General features: G+C 49.6%; 1 long non-coding RNA gene across 1 annotated transcript in view; it reads left to right on the top strand.

Moving 5' to 3' along the window:
* Positions 1 to 20,951, top strand: part of LOC125336001 — a 134,797-nt gene extending 113,846 nt beyond the window's left edge. The window contains exon 3 of the long non-coding RNA XR_007207614.1: positions 20,450 to 20,951. This is a non-coding gene — a long non-coding RNA (uncharacterized LOC125336001). The remainder of the gene's footprint in view (positions 1 to 20,449) is intronic.
* The last annotated feature ends 220 nt before the right edge of the window (positions 20,952 to 21,171 follow it).

Genomic DNA, 21,171 nt, shown 5'->3' with positions numbered 1-21,171 from the left:
AGATCCAGTAAATGCCATAAAGCACCTATAATCTTAGACAAATACAATATACAAGCCATTGCTCCAGATGCAAGAACCTTTTGCTGGGAATGTAAATCAAACCTTTGCTGAGCCTCAGAATATGGGAGATAATATTTAGGCTTTATTAGGTTTCATTTCTGTACCTTCTGCACTTTCCAGGGTTGGGTTAGGAGTAGATGTGCCAAAATCCTAAGGGGGAACCTGTAATTATGAGATTCACAGCCTGTTTATTCAGGCTGATGAAACCTGACTGGCTCTGACAGCTCTTGCCTTCACTTCCAAACTTACAACTGTATCTCCTATCCTTGGAGATCAGGGAGTTTGATCTGCTGCTCATGGCAGGGTGATGCTGGAGTGGTTTGCTCTGCAGGACAGTCCCTGTGGGTGTTTTTTCCTCTTGGTGAGGGTAGGAAAGGGGCACCTTTCTTTGCTGTCCCAGTGATGGGGTGCTTCACTTGCTCTCCTTTGTGTGTGTTGTCTGGAAAGCTGTTCACAGGAACTAAAAGTGGGAGAGGCTTGTTTGTTTATTAGTCTCTACCCAAAAATTGTGGAAAGGAACTTGAGAAGTGGCTTCTAGAAACCAAGGTGAAGAACTTAAGAGTCAAAACTGTTGATATTTAAATCCTTACTCTCAACAAACGGGTATTTAAGCAAGAGGAAAATGTTGATTTTAAACAGAATTTTGATTAAAAAATCTCAGATTTTGTATGAAGACTGGATTGGGAGAGTGTGCTGGCAAGTTCAGAGGATTCAGAGCTCTGATGTCTCCCTGATCATGTGTGTCATTCCCATAACCCCCAGTGAGAGTTTGGGAATCAGCACCCCAGAAACACTCAGCAAAACCAGCCAGAGCCAAGAGAGGTCAAAGGATCCCAAGAGACTCGATGGGCATTCCCAGAAAAGTGTCTTTCCATGGGCCTCTTGGGTTTGTTTCAGGTGTTCTTAAGCCTTGACTCTATGCTAAGGTTTTATTGTGTCGGGAGACAAAGCAGGAAGGACAAACCCTTAGGAACTCTCGCTGACCCCCCAGACCATTATAAAAATTATAAAAGGGACTAAGAAAGCTTCTCTTTTCTGCTAACCCCATCCTCCATGGCCCACAGCACCGCAGCTGCCAGGGCTCTCTGCCGAGATTTTGACTAGATTTGGTGTTTGAAGACTTCCAGATGTCAGGACACAGCTGAGAGCTGGAGTTCCATCCCTGCAGCCTCCAGCACCAGGACCGTGCTCCTGCAATATTCCAGCCCAAACAGATCTGTTTGGGGAGAAAGGGACAGAATCCACCCCGGCTGATGCTGCCAAACTTGGATATTTTGCAATTCCCGTGGGGACAGAGCAGAGACGTTTATGCTCGTGGTTACTGCCTTGAGTGGCAACGCAGCTCCTCCACCCTTCTTCCCAGGAAACCGGTTCCTGCAAAGCCACATCCACATTCAGCTGAGCTCTGACCCATCCAGGTACCCCCTCCCTGGCTTTCCCAGCGGTTTTTCCTGGAGCAAGAGGAATCCTGTCCAACTCCACGTTGGGTGCTTTTGAAAAACCCATGCAGGAATCCCAGTCACCCCAGCTCCACCCAGTCCTTACTGTTCACCAGGAAATACCTTTCACTAAACCCCTTCCCCCTGGGGAGCCTCTCCGCTCTCTAACACAGGAAATGAATATTTTTTTTCCCCATTCCCGGGCCTTTTCCCTGCCGTGCTCCAATCTTGCCCTGGGGGCCCCCTTCCTGCTTTGCCCCCATCAGTGGCACGCAGCAAACGCAGCTCCATCCTCTGGCCCTGCTGCTGTATCAGGACCCCGGGATGGCTCCCTGAGAGCAACAGGCTCCATCCCCATGCTTTATTTCCCTCCAAGTTCCGTTAGGAGTAAAATAACATTATCTCATTGCATTGCATCTCACCGCGCCGGGGGCTCCGGGGCTCTTCTGTAATGTCAGAGCAAGAGCCGGGGACGGGCTCGGTGCTGACAGGGGAACAATGAGCGTTTAAAAAAAATCACCATTCCTTTTGTGTTGGCCGCATACTTTAGCAGGGTCCTTCTCACCCTTTTAAAACACTTAGTTTCCTGCCGAGCAATTAACATTCCCCAAATGACAGAAGCCGCGGGTTGGATCTGTGGAAATGGATGGTGGTGGAAAGACGTATTGCACTAAAAGGTTGGTTTGGTGGTTGTTTTTTAAAGGGAGGATGTTTTCTATTAATTATCTTTTATATACTCAAACACTGTCTCCCATTACTCTTCCAAGTCAGAGACAGTGAGAGATGTGTCAGGGCTGGGCAACAACACACAAGCTGTAAGATTAATTGACACTTAGGAATCAGATTGTGATGAATAGATCTCAGCTTCCCGAGGAGATCCATCTTCTTTAGGGTGCATTTAGGGCTCGGGCTGCCTTTAATATATGCAATGAAGCATCTTTACCTTGCCTATGATACTGCTGCTAACCCCGTGGCATGACATCCCCGCTGTGTATGGCTGGCTGGTGATAGGATATTTTACAGTCCACCGGCTCGTGGTATCTTGCTTTTTTAGGCGCTTTTTAAAGCACTAAAGCGCGGTGTACATGAATCCAGTGGCCAACAGCCTAAGGGCTTCTGAACCTCCGCAGGGGCCAAAGTTTTTCTCTTTTCTTTCCCACTCTTCTACAAGGATATATTTCATTTCAAGTGTAAGAGACGTTGTCACCCTCAGGCAAAGTGCCCCCTCCCCAAAGTACTTTTTAATCAGGCTGTTTCCTGATGGTCTGCTCTCAGTTCCACCCTCAAAGCCCCGCAGATGCTGCGGTGGAAGCGATTAGTTTCATTAGTTGTACCAGCCGGGCAGGAGGGGCTGGAATCAGCGCCGGCAAGGACACGGGGTATGGCTGTCAAGGAGAACGCAGTAAAATATGTGCCCTCGACGTGCAAATCCTCATGGATTCAGAGCAGTGCGGAGAGGGGAATCCGCAGGAATAAAGCCCAGGGGGAGGCTGGCCTGGGGCACTCCTTGGTGACCTGCCCTGGCATCCTCAGCTCCCGTCCAAGGCCCTTTGACACATCTTTTGTGTCTTTGGGGTTGTCCCCAGCCCTCCCTGGCTGTGAAGACGGGGAAAGAAAGGAGGAGGGAAACCACACTGGTGCCATCTGCCTCTCTCCACAGGGACACAGCGCTTCTCCCATGCTCTCCCAGCTCTGCACCAATTACTTATTCCGCTGTGTACTTTCCTGTAACTACCCCTTCGAAAAACAAATAAGCGCTTGAAAACAAACACATTTAGCCAGCCGTTTACACGGCACTTGACAAACACAGATTACAGCCTGTTCCTGCCCCCAAAAGACTTTACAGGCTGAGGAAGGCAACAGAAACATAAAACAGCAGATCCTGAGAGGAAGAACGGAGGCAGCTGATGATGATGAAGGAGAGAGGGTGGAAAGGGAGAGGAGAGGTTCCTCCTGGCGTTTGGGAAAGGCCTGGATGGAGCCCACGCCAGCCCAGTCTGTGCAGGGTGAGAAATACTGGCTCCCTCAGTGCCAGCACCTCGCCCCAGCTGTGCCTCAGCAGCTTCAGAGCGCTTTGGGTTCGAGGCATTTTTAATTATTTGGATATTTTCAAGTGTGGGAAGGGGATCTTTCTTTGGTCCCCGCTGTGGCATCGCCCTTGCCCTGCATCCTGTCCTGCCCCGGGGAGGAGACAGCAGAAACAGGAGAAACAGAAATGCCCAGGAGTGACAGCTGGAAACAGGAGGAGCCTCCCCTCAGCGCTCGCTGTGCAGACCCAAGGGGGTCCTCCACACGCAGGGATTGCTGCTGGAAGGGGATGCTGCATCCCCAGCATGTATTTCCTTTTTTAATAACGTTGTGCTTTAAAATCCAGCGGTGACAAGGAGGGAGGAGAAGGGGATAGAGCATTTCAGCATTAACACTGCTCTTCTGTTCATAATAACATGCTGGTACTTTTAGGAGTGTCTCGGAGCTTAAGGGGTCAAAGGTGAAGTTATCTTTCAAGAACAGCACTAACACTACAGAGCTACTTAATGCGAGCTGGGAATAATACAGGGCTGCGAGTTTAACCGGACAATGTTGTACTGGGATGGTTTCATCCTGCCCGCGTTGGATTGTAGTGTTTTCCCATTGACTCGGAGCTTCAGTATTCCCCCCCCCCCGTTCCTTTTTTCACTTCTCTCCCTCCCCCCTTCCCCCTTCTCTTATACCCAATTAGCATCTCTGCGCTGGGCGGATGCGGCCGTGGCTGCTGCTGCTGCCAGGAGAAGCACCAGGCTGTCCTGCAGCGGTGGCTGGGGTTGCAGTGCCCTTCTGCCAGCTCCCGAGTGCCAGTGGGTGCCCGGAGCACAGCACCAGCTCAGGGGCTGTGTGCCTGCATCATTCCCACTCCTGCTGCTTCGTTTCCTCTCCCAGCTGCCGGTGCTGTGACAGGAGAGCAGAGGCAATTGCTGCTGCGAGGGCTTTGGTACAGGAGGAAGGCTCTGCAAGTCTTTCCCTATTTATCATTTTCCCCTTGTTTATCACGGCATGACGCACAGAATGCCTCCAGCCGGTCTCCTTCCCTCTCCTGCAGCCCAGGTGAGCCTGGTGGCTGTCAGCAGACTTCCAGAGTTGTCCCAGAGTGCTGCTCTGGGCAGGGAGCTGGGGTTTTGCTCTTCTCTCTTGCTGTGGAGGATTCATCTGCATCAGCCATCGCTGACTGAGTCGCTGCTTTTGTAACCAGCCTCACATTTCTAAGGGTAGGGGTAGGTCAAAATCTTGGGAATATTTCCATCTCCCTGCCTAGGACATGAAAGAAGTGAAGGAAAAGCCCAGTGATGCTGCCTTCCTCTTACAATGCTCCTTTTCTCATTTTTATTTTGCACCTGGGCAGTGCAGGGCAGGTCGTAGGAAGCATCACGCTGTGACACAGCCTGGATGGAGCGGAATTTGTTAAGATGGATGAGGCTTTCCACGAAAAACAAGGGCTCTCTTTTCAAACTTGGGGCCATATTTAAACTTGCAGGCTCTGGGCAGTGGAAAACAAGCTGTGCCTTGAGCTGGAGTTTGCCACAGGCGTTGGAATTTCCTTGGTTGGTGCCAGCACCTGGCAAAGCAGAGTGGTCATGGCTGGGAGAGGAATATCAGCATGTCAGGAGAGCAAGAGCAAGGATTCATATCAGAACTCCACACTTGTTTCACCCCAAAAAATACGAGAGCTACTTCTACAGCTTTCCTGTGTTATTTTTAGACTGGCTCCTAAAGAAGCATGGCTTAGGTGATTGCACTCCTTGTGCTCAGCTGAGAGTGGCTGTCAAGCCTTCCCTATTCCCTGCTCAGCTCAGGGCTTTGCTCCACTGGGATGTGATTGAAAGAGTCAGATCTCAGTGATTTTAACTACACATTTCATAAAGGCTGCAGAGCAGGTAAAGGAAAGAGACCTGAGCAGTGAAAGACCCCACTGAGCAGGGCTCCAGAGTGGATTCTGGCAGTGTGAAGCATCAGAGCACCCACCTAAGGAACGGGATCTCAAACCCAAGTGAAAATACAGCCACATTTTAAAATATTGGGCACCAGAGAATCTCCTCCTGACCAAGGTTTCTCTAAGTGCAGTGACTGATGTCTGGAACAGGATGGTCTCACAAGCTTCTCCCGCGGTCAGGACATTCACATCTGTCTCCCTTCTGGATTCTTTAGTGTCTGCTACAAGGCTGAACCCACAGACTGCCTTGGATAAAATGCCAAGCAGTGAGACATGATGCAGAGGAGAGCAGGCTTCATCAGTGCTCCTGCTGGAGGAATTACTTTCCTGAGCCAGGGGACACTGTGAGGTCAGCGGGTGACCACCACCTTGGGGCCCATCTTGGCTGGTCTGCAAGTGTAACCCTCTGCCCTGTGATCCAGATGTGCCTCAAGACACACGGTGAGAACAGTCCTGGGACTTCTGGAGGGGGCATAAAGCCAACAGTGCTGAGAGAAAAAGCAGCTGGCACAACTTCCAGTGTCCTGGAGCAGCAAGGGAGGCGTTGGCTGATTTATTACTCAGCAGTTTGGCTTTGTGTGCTCTGAAACCACCTCCTTCCCCTTATTCTGTTGGCTTCTTCAATAGAAAACGACACCAAACACTGGGAAGGTACCAAGCTGCCACAATCTTGGAGTGTGGGCAGCACCAGTGGGCTGAGTTTTACTGGAAAGCTGGGCTTCTGCTTCTTCAGACTCTCTGTGCTAGAAAGCAGGGTAGCCAGGCAAATATTTGTTCACCGACTCCCTTCCTCCTCTTCGCTGCACAGCAGGGACTGTGTGGTGTGGATTTCAGTGTATTTTGGGAACCTGCCTTTCCCACTGGCACCCCGCAGCAGCATCCCAATGCTGAGAGGTTGTGAACAGCCAAACAGCTCTGTGGCACGGAGCTAAACTCGCAGTGCTGGAGGAGGAACGGCTGCACTCGGCTGGAAAGGTCCCCCTGAGCAGCCAGGCTGCAGTGGCAGGAGATTGCTCCCAGGTGGAAGAAGTAATGAAGGAAAATATGTCTGAGTTTTAAAGCTCTGAGCCTCCAAATGGGCCACTCGCTGTGTGAGGAGCTCATGGCAGGCACGTAGAGCTGCCCCTTGTCACCCCCTCTGGCCCAGGCTGTAGATGCTCCTTTCCTGCCCAGTGCCAGGTCTCTGCAGTGACAGCTGAGGGATTGGGCATGTGGTGTCTGATGGAACCTGGTTGGGATGAAAGTGCCCTGAAGGAAGCACAAACCCCACACAGTCGGTGCCCACCAGGCAGGGAGGTCCAGTGTGGTGGCACCAGTGACTCCCTGCAAGGCTTCCCTGTTTCCCTGGGGTCAGCATGGAAATACCATCCCCATTCCTCACCTTTGTCAGCCTCAGGGTGCTCAGCCAGAGGCTCAAGGGCAGACTCACTTTCTCCTTGTGTGCCTGTGCCTTGGGATTTTCAAAAGCTTTGCTGTGGGCTGTGGTATCTCCTTGGTGCCATAAATGCCATTAAAAGAGAAGAGAAGCACATTTGGGAAGAGGCTGTGGCTGCTCCTGCCCCCAGGTGATGCTGCAAGGGCAGCAGGATCACCGTGTCCTCGCAGAGTGCCAGGATGGGCGGCTTTTCCAAGGAGCAGGAAGAGACTTTGGCTCTTGTGCCTGCTGCTGCTGAGAGAGATCAGATCTCCTCACACAGCTGCGGTTTGGATAATCCCTCTGATGCTTCCTCCTACCTGCAGCTGGCTTTTAATGAGCCCAGGCGACAGCAAACTACATAATGACGGGCAAAGTCTAATTGAGGCTTGATCTTTACTTTGCCAGCCTCTGTTTTGTGGCTGTGAGCCCCATGCCAGGCTCCACCTTGCTCTGCCTCGTCTGCTTGTCCTTGCCGATGGGATGAGAGGAGCTGCTGCCTCAGGAGGGCCCGTGGCAGTGCTGAGCAGCTTAAGGCAGATTAGGATCTTAATTCTTCAGAGAGTGATCTTCTGATCTCCTTCCCTCCCTGCCAGTCAGCAGCGGCTCTGCAGCCCCAAATCTCAGCCTCCTGCCTCGAGTGGAGATGACAGCTGAGCTGGGCTGCCAGGGGAGCTGAGAAACCCATGGTTTGAGATGCACATCAGGAATGAGAGTCACGTTCCCAAACCCAATGGTGCTCCTGTGCCACGCAGTGTTGGTGGCCCACAGCCGTGAGCGGGAGGTGGTGGATGGTGGGTTTTGCCATCCCAGCAGGGCACCAGCCTGGCTGGGTTACCCCCCTCCACCAGCCTGGTGATCACCCATCCTGCTCCTCCTTCTTTTGGAGGTGACCAAGGACAAGCAGACAGATCAGACCTTCGGCCAAGGAATGAGTGGCTGGGACTGGGATGGGCACTGGGAGTTCCTGCTGTGTGCACCGGCTCTCTCTGGTGGCATCTCAGCTCTGTGGAGTTCAGTGGAGCAAAACTGCAACATGAGGAACAAGAAAATGGCAGAAGATTATGGAGACAGGGGAGTGCAAATCAATGAAAAGGGTTTTGATGGGAAAAGGTGTCTGGAAGAAGTTTTAGGGAGTAAATGCAGCATGAAGTGCCCTGTAGGAAGTTGGGATGTTGCTGTTCATGTCCCTGGATGGGTCTGGCTGGGTTTGGCCTCTGAGCTGAGGGAGCTGGGGGAGCTGGAAGAAAGAGAGGTTCAGGGGGGACCTTCTCACTTTGACAGCTCCCTGGCAGGAGGCTGTAGACAAATGGGAGTTGATCTCTTCTCCAAGGGAAAGGGACAGAGCAGGGGGGGTTTAGGTTGGACAGCAGGAAAAATTTCTTCACAGGAAGGGTTATTACTGCCGGCCTAGGCCCTAGGATATATCACCATGTCCCGCAGCCGTAGGGAGGAGGAGGAGAGAAGATCCAGCAGGCAGGAATTGTGCAGCAGGATTGATTTATTTAATTATTTTACAAACTCTTTTATAGACTTTTTTCTTCATAGTCTAATTGGACAAAGGATCAGCCACCCCTTGGGGTGATTGGCTAAAATCCTAAAACATCCATTGTCAAAATATTTTTCTACTGTACCATAAACAAGACTTTCAAGGTTGCAGGTGTTTGGTTGTTTACATACTCTGTTACTTCTTCTGTGAGAGAGAAAAGTCTCTCACAGACTTAGAAAATAGCAAGAAAATCCTTGCTAGCAGCATTTTTGTATCTACAAAGGGTGGTCTGGCCCCGGCACAGCTGCCCAGGCAAGTGGTGGAGTCCCCATCCCTGGAGAGATTTAACAGATGTGTAGATGTGGTGCTTAGAGACATGGTGGCAGGCTTGTCAGCGCTGGGTTAACAGCTGGAATCGGTGATTTTAGAGATCTATTCCAACCTTAATGATTCCATGAGGTTTTTCCGGAGCCACAGGCCAGCGTAGAGGTATCTGCATAATCCCACTGTGGAGCAGTTTGGGGTTGAGAGGGCAGAGGCCTGTGATGACATTTAAAGCTGTCCCCAGCTGCCTGGGGGATGTGACCATCATTCTTGTGTCCTGGCAGCTGCTGGGTCCTCGCTGTGAACCCAAAGTAAAATAAATAGGAATAAATGGGCTGCTTCCCCCATCCCTCTGCTGCTGGGATCACAACTTTTGATTTTGTCATAAAGCTGCTTGACTTGATTGAGAGTGCCATAATAATGATACTTACTGAGGAGATTTCATCCAGCATTCTGAAATTGAGGTCCAACGATCCCCATTAATGAGCCTTTTATTGCACCCATCTGGCAGCTGCGGGGATGTCCCTGTCACTGCTGCTGGAGCTGCTCCTTGCTGCCACATCACTGCACCTCATTTACCCCAGCACGGTCCTGCAGGGCCCCAAAACCCTCTGGAGCTCGGGGTCTGTGTGACCTGGGCATGGGGCTCTGTCTCCCTTTGTGGGGCTCCTCACAGGGGACTGAGCTGGGAGGTGGAAAATCTGCCAGGGCTTCCCCAGGGAAGGATGCTGGGGTGTTACTGTCACTGCACCAGCTGGATTAACATGTATTTAAAAAAGAAAAGGGAAAAAAAACCCTTGTCATTGCTGTAAATCGCAGATATCCTCACTCTCCATACAAGCAGGCTGGGGTTTCATTTTGCTGTGCTGGATGTCTCAGACCCTAATGAATCTCTTTAGTTTTATAAACTATCCAGGACTTTTTGTACTCCTGCTGCTGGTCCTCCCAGCTCCCCAGGGATGGCACACAAAGGAAAGTATCTCCTGTTCAACAAATTTTTTTTTTATTCCTTTAATCCTCGTCCACCACAGTGGAGTGGCATCTCGGTGTGCGTCACCTTGCTGGGACACGGGTGCCACCATGGCAGGGTCCCATGTGCCACCAAGGACCAGGGATCCAAAATACAAGTGTGAGGGCTGGCTGGTGAGCAGAGATGGGAGCTGCTGTGGAGGGACAGCTGTCACCAGAGGAGTGTGAAACTTGTGAGTGCTGCTGAGGGGAAAGAGCAAACAAAGAGAAAAAAGCAAAGGGCAGCAGGGATGGCTTTTGTTGATTGACTGGAGGCTGAGGGGGTGGTGAAGATGGTTCATGTTCCCCCCAGCACCTCGGGTGCAGCAGCTTGGGCTGAGGGTCCCTGCTCAGCCACAGCAGCTCGGGATGGAATTTTGCAGTGCCACCAGCAGCTCCTGGTGGGGTCTGACACACGGGTGTGGCGTGGCCAGCCATCCAGGCTGTTTCCTGAGCTCATCCCCACGGCACCTGAGAGTCCCCTGGGCCAGGGATCAGCCTTTGTGCTTTCACAGGCCTTGGAGTTGTGTTGATCGTGAGTCACGTGCAAAAAAGCCCCAAACAGTGCTTGTGCTCTGAGTGGTTCTCTGAGCTCCCAGCTCTCCTCTCCATTTCTCCCATGGTTGCCAGGCCCAAACCAAAGCTGGGTGAAGCACATGGAGAGGCTGCTTGTCCACAGAATTTGACTCAACCCCTTGGAAAGAGAGCTCTGGACCAAACTGAGACATCACAGCTGTCACTGTGGTCCTTTCCATGGTCGCAGACCCTGAGCCTTGGTAAATGCCCATTTTCACTCCTCTGGTCCCGTTCTTTCCCTGCCATGTCCTTGAGGGATTGCAGGGTAAACCCAAACTTATCCCTTTTAGGCTCAGGGTGCTCCATACCCCTGGATCCAGCAGGCAAGGAGGACACCACAGAGCTGAGGGTGACGCAGAGGCTGTCGAGGTGCTACACACAAAATCTGCCAGCTCCCACAGGACACACCTCTGAGGTGACCACGCTCCTGGCTGGCATCTTTGCCCAGACATGCACTGTACCAGCCACTGTGACAGCCTGAAGGCCATGTGGCATTATAATAGGATTTGCTCCATGTCTATAAACTGTTATCCTAAATACCATCCCAAATCCTTTGATGCCCAGTGACAACCTGTCTCTTTAAATCTTTTCCCCGCTCCTGAATAAAGCTCTGAAATCATTGGGAATTCCATGTATCCGCCACGTAATTGGATTATATTTTATATGTCTCCTAAAATAATGATATAGCTACATCTCACTGCAACAACGAAGCGGCTCGGCCGGAGCAGGGGCTCGCCCTGGCTGTGTTATAAATAATGCTGCCAAGCTGGTCGGGATTATCAGCAAAAGAACTTGTTAGCTTCTTGCAGAGCAGATGCTTAATTAGAGCTGGGGGACACAGATGGGTGCCTAATAAGGGGGAAAGACCCATTTTGGGCTTTGGAAAGTACTGGGGCCAGTTGGGATGGTTTTTTACAACCTTTTACTAAACTGTTTGTCCAGTTATTTCTCCTCTACCCTCCAGTCAGGAGCCCTAGGTCCCACTCCAGCATCACCCTCAGTGGTGGATATCAGGTATCAGGTGAGGTGAATGTCAGGCTGAGGTTGTTACCCAGTTCCTCAGAAATCATTGGGGTAAATAAGACTCCCTAAACCATCTTTTTGATGTTAGAGAGTAGGGCATTACTTTATTCTTGGCCAAGAGGGGTGTGTGTGGCTGACAAAGTTCTGGCCTCCACACAGATGATGGTACAAAACTCTTTCACTCATTCATACATTTTTAACAAACAAAGAAATTCATGTTCTTTGGTTCAAAGTTGCATAATTATCTTCATTAATTAGCATTCTATCCTCTCCTGGTTATTGATTTCTCACTCTTCATGCTACTTTGCTCCACATTCTTTTGGCCTATTAGCATCTTTTTCTTGGGTGAGGAATCTCCAGCTTTCCAGGCCTTCATCTTCTCTGTATCTTCTGGTTACTCCAACCTCCTTGAATGGCCATAAATTTAAGATCTCAGATGCAATCTTCAACTCACTTTGGCTTTGTTTACTGAAGCTTGTCAGGGTTAGTTTTAACAAACATAAGGTTTTGGTGATTTAATCATTAAAATAATGATAAGAGCCTGTGAAGCAACTTCACTAGTGCTGGCTTAAGGTGGGCACCGCCTGCAATTAAATACAACAAATTAAAATTAATTAGGAAAGTTACATCATTTCCAACAAGGTTCAGATACTGCATTTTGTGTTTCCAGAAGCCCATTAATGTTTTGGGAGTAACTTTCCCAACGGCCACATGCAATGGGTGATGATTGGGGCATGACAGAGGTGAAGAGATCCCTGGGGAAATAGGAAGAGAACACATTTTAAGATTAACCGGGGAGGCATTTTCTTTGATCTGGTTTGGTTATTCCCAAAGGACAGAGGATGTCCACAGGAAGTGAAGTTAAAAACCTGCAGAAATTTGAGGTGCTTAGTGACAGAACTGGGGTGTTCACGTGATGGTGGGAGACAGCACTGGCGTTGTTTCAGATACAAAATCCGTATTTCTGCCTCTTCACGTCCATTTTGGGTCTCTAATTCCAGGTTACCTGCAGAGGGTGGAAGTTTCTGGTGTTTGGGGCCACTAATGGTTGATTTCCCTCAGCTCAGCTGATTTCACCCTTGATCCATTTGGCCTGCCATGAGAACAAGAGCTCTCCTCATTTCTGTCTGCTGGGCAGGACCAGTGCCCAGCACAGGGCTCCTCTAGCTGGGACATTGGTGGCCTGGGCTGCAGGAGCCCACGATGCTCCCATCAGTGGGGTGGTGGTCACTCTGCATCTCCAAAAACCCAACTCCTTTTCTCCTGGGATGACTCCAAGTGGAAGTAGTCAAAATCCAGGGTTTAGCTATAGAAATGGCGATCCAATAGCACCTTCCAGGCACATGCTTGGGATCCTGATGTTTCAGCCATCCAAATCTCAAGTGTTTCCCCCAAGCCCTGCTCTTTTGGAAGCTCAGGGTGGCTTTGTGTGGCTGTTTGCAGTGGGCAAGGATCCCAAATGAGATGTCTTAAACAAATGGCAGGAGCAGAACACCGCCAGAGAGCCCCTGTCTGTGCCATCCATCCTGCTCCGTGTCGGGAGGGAGCAGATGGGTGAGGAGGACAAATGAAGATTGGTAGGATGAGAGGAGTGAAGTGACAACGGGGTGACACTTTCGGCCCAGCCCTACATAACTCAGTTTCACACCTTTTTGGTGGGTACCTTCCTAGAGCAACAAATCATTCCTTTATCTCACTCTGCCCTGCTTAGAAATAGGAGTAAAACTTTCCTCTTCCACAGATAAATTTGTGTTTAAACCCTCCCTAAAGTTCTGCAGAACCTGGAGCGTGTAATGTCAGCATCTTGGAAAATGTTGGCCCAGGTCTTCCTGCCTTTCAGAGTAACCTGACAAGTCTGATTATCTGTGCAAGGGTCTAAATTTTGCTCAGGCCTTGATTGAGAGGCGAGGAGTGACTTTTGGCTCTCTAGTGAGCAATCTGGAGGCACAGAAATAAAATCCTCAAAGCACTTTTATCTGTGTGTGTTTCAAAACCAGGGCTTTAGGAATCACAAAAAAAAAAAAAAAAAAAAAAATCAGAACATGTTTTCAGGAGTTTGTAGTACAAATTACCCCATTAAAAAGTACCCTGTTTATACAAGGAAAAAAAAAAAGACATCACCGGTTTGAGGGAAGAAGTGAGGAAAGTATTCAGCAGTGAGTGATCTTCACTGAATACATTTTCGCTGGGCCACTGTAACTGCAGGAACTTATCAAAAGAAATGGTTATTTTGATCATAAATGTAGTGGGTGGCAGGATTTTCTTGGCACTTATTTGGCTTCAAGATGAACAAAATTTTCCAGTGGAAAATAAATAAATAAATAAGAGCCCAAACCCGGAAAGGGAGATAATTAGCGTGCAGTAGTTAATGGAGAATTTCAAAGTAAATGAGCAGAGCTCATCCCTCCATTCTGAACGGTGTTTGTGTCAGCTGAACGTATTTTCTGTCTCTGAAAATTAATTTTGCTGCCTAATTCTCACTTCGGTGATGCGTTCTCCCCAGAGAACCCCGCGGATGTACCTGGCTGGTCACTTGGTCTCTCTGGACACTCCTTTGTTGTGTTGTGTTGTGTTGTGTTCTGTTCTGTTCTGTTGTTTTGCAGAACCACGCACTGGGTGACTCCCACCAGGCTCAGTTTGCCCCATGCCCGTCCCTTTTCCCGCACTAAACCCACGGAATTCGGTGGTTTCCCTACCAAAATGACAATATAAAGCTGTTGCTTAGTAAATCAGGGGCATTTTGGGAAGCTGGATTTGGCAGAGGAGTTTTGTTTCCTGTGGGTAATGCCTGACCAGGAGGAAATTCCGTTTTTACGTGCCTGAAAAGCCCCTATTATCTCCCAGACTTTAAGTCTGGAGAGACTGGTTTTCTTTGATGGCCTTGGGATGAGGGTCGCTTTGCATCTGTATTCAGACCCATCTGTTTCTTTGGAGGGAGATTTTCTATTCATCGCCGCCCTGAAGCCCCGTGCTCTTGGGGCTGATACCCCGACCGCAGCCCCCACCTCGGGCTGCCCCCAGCCTTTGTCATGGGCTTGCTTGGCACTGGGAACACAATGGCCCCGATGGGGCTCTTTACCCTGCGAGCTGCAGGCTGAGCTGCCCTTTGGGCTTTTGAAAAGCCTCTTTATCTTCAAACAGCCTGATTTCCTCTGCCCTGCGGTCCTCCCCCCACGGCACCTCCAAGGACAAGCGGGAGGAACAGGGTCATCAACTCTCGCACTGCCCAAGGGCTGCTCGCCTTTATGCTGTTGACTTTTCAGTGTATAAATAGCAGAACAATGGAGTCGGAGTTATTTTTATCTATCGCCCTTAACATCACAAGAGAGTCTGGGAGCACAATCGGGGCCGGTCTCGCTGGAGAAGTGGAAATTTCAGGGCTGGCCCTGCTCAGATGGGCTCATTGCGTCAGGGTTTGTGGTGGGAAAAGGGGGGTTTTGGGGCAGTGCTGCGGAATGAAAGCTGTAATTGGTATTAAAATGCCTCCCAAGGTGGTACTGCTGGGCATTAAAAGGCATATTGTCTTTAAGCATGGGAACGATTAAATCTTCGCTATCAATGTTTTTCTTCCCGGGTATCTTGGGTGGAGAAAGAGTGAAACCTCTGCAGCAAATGCTGAATGCTCTGGCAAATAAGCCCTACCTATTTCCTATATTTGCCGGCAGTCCTGAGCACTTAAAATCATGGATTCTTTTATCAGCTCAAACTCAAACTGTGCAAATATTATCACGAAGACACAGGAGACCTGCCCGAGCTGCCTGGACCAGAAATTACTGCAGGACCCCCTTTTCAGGAAACAGGACACCCCTGGTCACACTGAAATCTGGTTTCTCTGAGCCACATCTGGCTGGGCTGGAGGCCAACACCGCCAGCTCCAGAGCCTCCAGCAGAAAGCTCTCCCGGGAAGGAGGACGGATGAGCTGCCTTTGGAAAGATGCAGCCAGGGCCATCCACCTGCTCTGTAATCAATGTGTGGGCAGCTTCCTTGTACCCTGTGCTGGCAGGGTGAAGGTGGAATTGAACTCAGCGCCCACTCTGGAGTTCATTCTCTGTGTTAGATGCATCCTTACTCCTCTTCTTCTCAGTTGCAGGCCAAAAACTGCAAAGCTTCACCCTGACGGGCTCTTGCTCTTTGAGACCCTCCTTGCTGGCGCTGGTGGGGCTGAGTTGACTCTTCTCCCGATTCTTTCCATGGGAGTCCAGTCCCAGGAGGGAGTGGGAAGGATCTGAGGGGTTGTGTGGAGGAAGAGGACAGAGCACACCATGTGTGATCCCTACAGGGCTGCTGGAGACCAGGCTTGGTCTCCTGATCTTGTTCCCCAGGCATGGACCGAGTCCCTCTGCCTGTAACGCACCAGGAGATGGATCTGTCCCTTCCACTGATCCTGTGCATGAAAATTATGTTTGAGGGCAGGAAGCCAGTGGGGGGGGGGAAAAACAACCAACCAAAAAAACTCAACCTAAAAACCCCAAGCCCAAGGTTGCCAAGGTGGGTCTGCGAAAAATGTTCTTGCAAGGACTGGCCAAGGTGTTGCGAGCAGAGAAGCGCTGCCCCTCTGCCCCTCTGCCTGTGGCCAGGCCCCAGAGCTGCAGCTGGTCCTTCAGGGAGCTCAGCTGTTGGAACAGCTTCCAGGGGAAAAGGTTGTTTCAATTCACCTGGAGTTTTTCATAGAATTACTCTGAGCTCAGCGAAATCTCATTTCAAAATGGTTGGCAAAATTTTCTCTGAAGGGAGGAGGAGCAACATCTGTTCTGACGTTCTTAGCCCACTCTAGATTTTTTTTCTTTACAGTCAGATTTTAAATATGTTATAGTTATGTTTAAAAAGCTTTCAAAGACTCTCATTAGCAATACTAATTGCTGTTTGCCATCCTCTCCAGTTTTAAATTTTGTTTTAAACACAAAACTGAAGCTTTGGCTTTTGTCTCCATTTGAGCATTTTTGGTGGCACAGAGAAGCACCTTCCTGACCAGACCAGCTGGTGTTGCTGGGTTAGTCCTGCTTTTCTTGGAACAAATAAGGAAAAAAATCAGGCCTTTGGTATCCAAAACAAAATGTAAAACCATAGAACCTTCCTGGACTGTTAAAAAGTCAAGTATCTCTTGACTCCTAAGGTATTTCCTCACTGTTAGAGCACACTAGGGCTACTGTAATGGATCCTTTCAGCTGCTGATTCCTGTGGGCAGGGACCCTGCAGCCAGGGCTGATGTCACATCCACACTGAGCAGTGGGTCCCTCTCTGGCATCTTGTCCCCTTCCACTTTGTGCTGTGTCTTCTGTGAGCTCAGGCAGCAGCCCTGCTGATTCCACAGCTCCCAGGCAGCTGCAGAGCAGCCCCTGGGCCAACATGAGAGGCACTTTGGTGTCCTCTCCATCTCAGCCTCCCTAGAGGCTTCTGCACGAGCAGCAAGCCAGGAGAAGCAGACATGGTTTCATATCAGGAGGCTGAAAACATGAGCTGGGCTTTGTCATGCCATGAAACTGCACTTTTCCAGAAGATCCCTCTCTTTGGAGCTGTCTGGGTATTGCAACAGCATCTGTGCCAGCCACAGCTCTGATTATGCTTTCAAGGACATTTTAATTTCCGTCATCTCTGGGATCCACTGCCAGGACTCCTGCTAATGCTTTGGATTGCCAGATGAGCTTTCACTGCTCTCTGAAAATAACATCTTCAACAACCACATTTGCTGAAGCCGCTCTTCAACAGCTTCTCTCAAATGCCACCAGGCCAGTCCTCTCTGAAGCAACATGGTGATGACACAGAGGCTGCTGTTGTGCCAAAAGGCTGTCCTGGCAGGGTGGATCCCCAAAAAGGCTGTCCTGGCAGGGTGGATCCCAGCTCCAGGGCTGCTGACAGGGGAAAGATCCACCCTGATAGAGGAGCCCTCCCTGCTGAGAAGTGTTTGGCCCATGAGGAGCTCAGCTCAAGGTGCTCAGCTCAGGTGAGCGCAGCTGGGGGTTTGTGCCCTGGAACTGGGAGTTACCAAGCCCTGTGTCCACAGGATTTTTGGGCATTTCTGAGTATCATCCTGTGGATTGCTTTGATGGGGGATAAACTCAGCTCTTGGTGGCCCCCATGTTGTACCCTGACCTAACTGCTGGTTTCAAACATCCCCAGTGGAGGAAGGGAGGTGACACAGCTTTCCAAGCCAACACCCTCATGTCAGGTTTTGCCACCACAGTGGGTGGGTCCACAGAGGAACAGAGGAAATGCTGGGGGAGCAGCACTTTTCTGCTGGTGCAGGTGGGGTGCCCAGAGCTGGGAGGCTCCTGGCGCTGTGGTTGCCCCAGAACACTTTCCCCATACCCAGCACGTGGGGCTGGGTGCCCAGGAGGACCATCCATACATCCCTGCTCCCACCCAATCCCATGTGCAACTCCCCTGTTAGCAGAGCCCCTCGCTGAGGGACAGCATTGCAAGCATCTGTGCAGACCTGGGGTTAACTCAAGGAGTGTCCTGGCAGAGCAGAGGGCTGGAGAGACGCAAAGTTAATGTATAATCAAACCCACAAATCAAGTGAGCTGCATATGCTTTCCTTGCATCCTTCCCTGCAGTAGTTCCGAGATTTAATTACCAGCTCTAAAGTGCTCAAAGATTTTCAGGTGGAAACTACTACATAGAGGAAGGAGAGAGCACAAAAGCAGCCTACATAATTAAGTGCTGCTTTTTTAATTTAATTTTCTCCTTCATTTGATCCTCTCCCAGAATCTTGAAAGCAACAGTCTCAATACCAGCTGTGTTCTTTTGCATTCGTGTTGCATCCACATGATGATCACAAGAAGAGGAGAAAACAATAGTTCAGGACGTCTTTGTGATGATGCCAAAGAGAGATGGGCTCTGTGCTGTGGTGCTGGTGGCTGTGTCCTGTGACGGGGTAAAGGTGATGGTGCCCACCCAAATCTTGGAGGGATCCTCACCTTTTGAAGTAAGACCAAGAGGGGTGCAGCCCCTTAGCTGCAAAGCTGGGATTTTGGAAGGAATTTCACATACCAGCACACTAAAAGGGTTTGCCAATAAAATACCATAAATAATTTGCATTTGGTAATCCAGATGAGAGCTGTAAAGAGGAAATACAAATGGGTTAAGCTGTAAATTACTGCTGTTCCTCTCTTCTCTCTCTCCATATTCCCTTGGAAATTAGCCAGTTGCTCCCTGGAATCACTAATTCTTACAAGCTTCCCGTGCCAGTCTAGCATCGGAAAAACAAGGAGGTTTATTTAGTATTTGTTTTTTTGTTTAACCGTCCCTTCTTTCCAAATATTTTGAAATGAAAAAAAATGTACAGACGTTCCATGAGACAGAGGGATTCCTTGCATGGTGCCTCTTTTACAACACCAACCCCAACCCCATTTGGACAGAAAAATGAGAGTGTTACAGGCTGGGCTATTGTGATTGTTCATCAGAAACCACCATGGGGCAAGGCAAGGCAGCTGGGGTGATGCTTGGGTTCTTCCAAGCCTGCTCTGTTAGTGCTCTTGGTGCATTAGAACGCCAAATATCCTGCCTGGTCCTCTCCAGAGAGGCACTGTGGACTCTGCCAGTAGCTGAGAGCTCTCTTTTGGTCCAGATCACATTTATATGACTTGGATTTTATGTTTATAATCAGTTAACCTGGCAAAGAGGTGCAGCTTTGAGGTGGGTGTGATGCTGCTGCCTTGAGCAGACAGAGCTGTGAGCTGGGTTTTGGAGTGTCAACCCAATGCCAGCAGGCTGGCCAGGTACAGGGGAGGGGCATCAGGGGCACTGGGAGGTTGGAGATTTCTTTTGCACCTCTCTGGGTTTGGATGGGAAGGGAACTGGAAGTAACCAAGTACCTGGAAACTTTCTCTTCCCTTTTCACAGAATCCCAGAATGGTTTGGGTTGGAAGGGGCCTTAAAGCTCAGCTGGTTCCAGCCCTCACTGGCACTCTAGAGGAGGCTGTTGGGATGATTAAAAATTTCCTACTGGAATGAAAAGGACTTGAACTTGAAGTGAGAAAGGCAGTTCTGGAGAGATATCCCTGGGTGTGAATCCTTCGAGGCTTCCTGTCTCAGCCCTCGTGGGGGTACAGAGACCTCAATACTTAAACTTGGTGCTTTCTCAGAGGTTTGAGACCATTGGAGCTGTGTGCAGAGAATTAGCGTTAATTAAGAGTAATAGGAATGGGCTGAAGGAAAGCAGGGAACAGGCTAGATTTTCAGCTGATTCCATCTGTAATTTGGAACACAATTCCTGCAGCTCCAGGCCTTGCACCTGCACCACATCTCCAGCTGTGGCACCTCTGACCAACACAGGGGTCACCACACCTGCCCAGGGTCAGACCTGTGGAAGGTGAAGCCACCCAGGTTCCCTCCATCCACTTTGTGCATTCCAAGTAAATATTGCTTCCCAGCTGTGGTAATGGATCCATCAGGGTTCAGTAAGATTAACAGCGGGTTTTTAAACAGTTATTGGTTTAAACTCAAGGATATTGGAAGCTTTAGCTTCCAAGGTTTGGGTTGCTTTAGAGGAGACCATGAACAGGCAGGTGGGTTCCAATCCTCACCCATCTCATGGTCTCCAGGGCAAGTTTCAGGCTGGTGCTCCCACCCAAAATGCTGCAGGGATGGGGAGGCACAGGCTCAGGGCTTCCCCAAAACTGCTCTGAGGGCTGGAGAAATGCTGCCTGGAAGAAAGAGGAAAGCCAACTCTTTCAGGGGGATATTCTGAAGGTTAATGTCACGTTCTGCTGATCAGAAAAACCTCAGAGGAGAGGCACGTGTGGCTGCAGCCATTCCCCGTTGGATGGCTCGGCACTGACAGGGCCAAACTCACCAGCACAGGTAGGGAGGGACACGTGGGTCCCTCTGCTCATTCCTCACGTGTAAAGCAGTTCTGACGGTGGGATTTTCCTTCTCTCATCCTCTCTCTTCCTTCTTTTTTCCCTTCCCCTTTGCAGTGAAACACAGAGATCTGGGACTGCGTCCATATGGAATTGAAGCCTGCTGGGAGCTGGAGGGGAGGGGAGCAGGTCCTGCTGGAAGCCCAGGCCTGTGCTGGCAGCCTGGGGCTGGCACAGAGCAGATCCCCCCTTGGCCATCCCCATCCTCCTTGGGGCTGAGCAAGAACACACTTTTTCCCCCCACAGCTCCCATTTCCTTGTATTTATTTGTGCTTTTTTTTTTTTTAAAGCTGAGATCCACAGGATGAGAAAATGGCTCTTCTCTCCTTTTTTCCTCCTTCTCCTTTCTCGACTCTCTGAGCCAGCTGGGGCAATGCCACAATTCAAGGCGTCTGGAGACGGAATCCAGCTCGCTGCCTTGTGATCTGCATGTCAAGGTGAAACTGCAATAAGATAATAATGTCAGTATCCCCAGAAGGCAGGCGGTAAAAGATACTAATTGCATTTCACTGAAGGCTTCAGAAACACTCAGCAGCTGGAAAGCTGAGGAGAATTTTGATGCTATTCTTATAAGGGAAGATTTTTTTCCCCCCTTACACTGTTTGTAAATCTATTACAGAACATGGGGAGTGAAAGAGGGGGAAGGGAATGTATAAAACCAGTTAAAGGCTTAATGTTTCCCATTATATTTTGTGAGCTGTAGGTGGTCTAGAGCTTATAAAAATGTATCACATTCCCTTGTAATCAACCATAATAATTTATTATTATTATTTATTATGATTTGCTGTTATTTTGCACACATAAAGGCCCCTGCCAAGGCAATGAGAGCTCTGCACAAATAGTTAACATTTATTATAGCAGTAGTAATGTTTAAAAATATTAACTAAATAAAATAAAAATACCAGCTCTAAAAAGCTGAGGACAGCTTTGTTACTGGGAAATAAATGCAGGAAGGCAAATATCTCGCAGAATGGCTGATGCTGATTTGAATAGAAACATGTCTGGCGAGGGG

This window comes from Corvus hawaiiensis, chromosome 19 (genome assembly GCF_020740725.1).
Source record: "Corvus hawaiiensis isolate bCorHaw1 chromosome 19, bCorHaw1.pri.cur, whole genome shotgun sequence".
Lineage (NCBI taxonomy): Eukaryota > Metazoa > Chordata > Aves > Passeriformes > Corvidae > Corvus > Corvus hawaiiensis.
The sequence above is the reverse complement of the archived record's forward strand: the minus strand, read 5'-3'. Positions and strand labels throughout refer to the sequence as shown.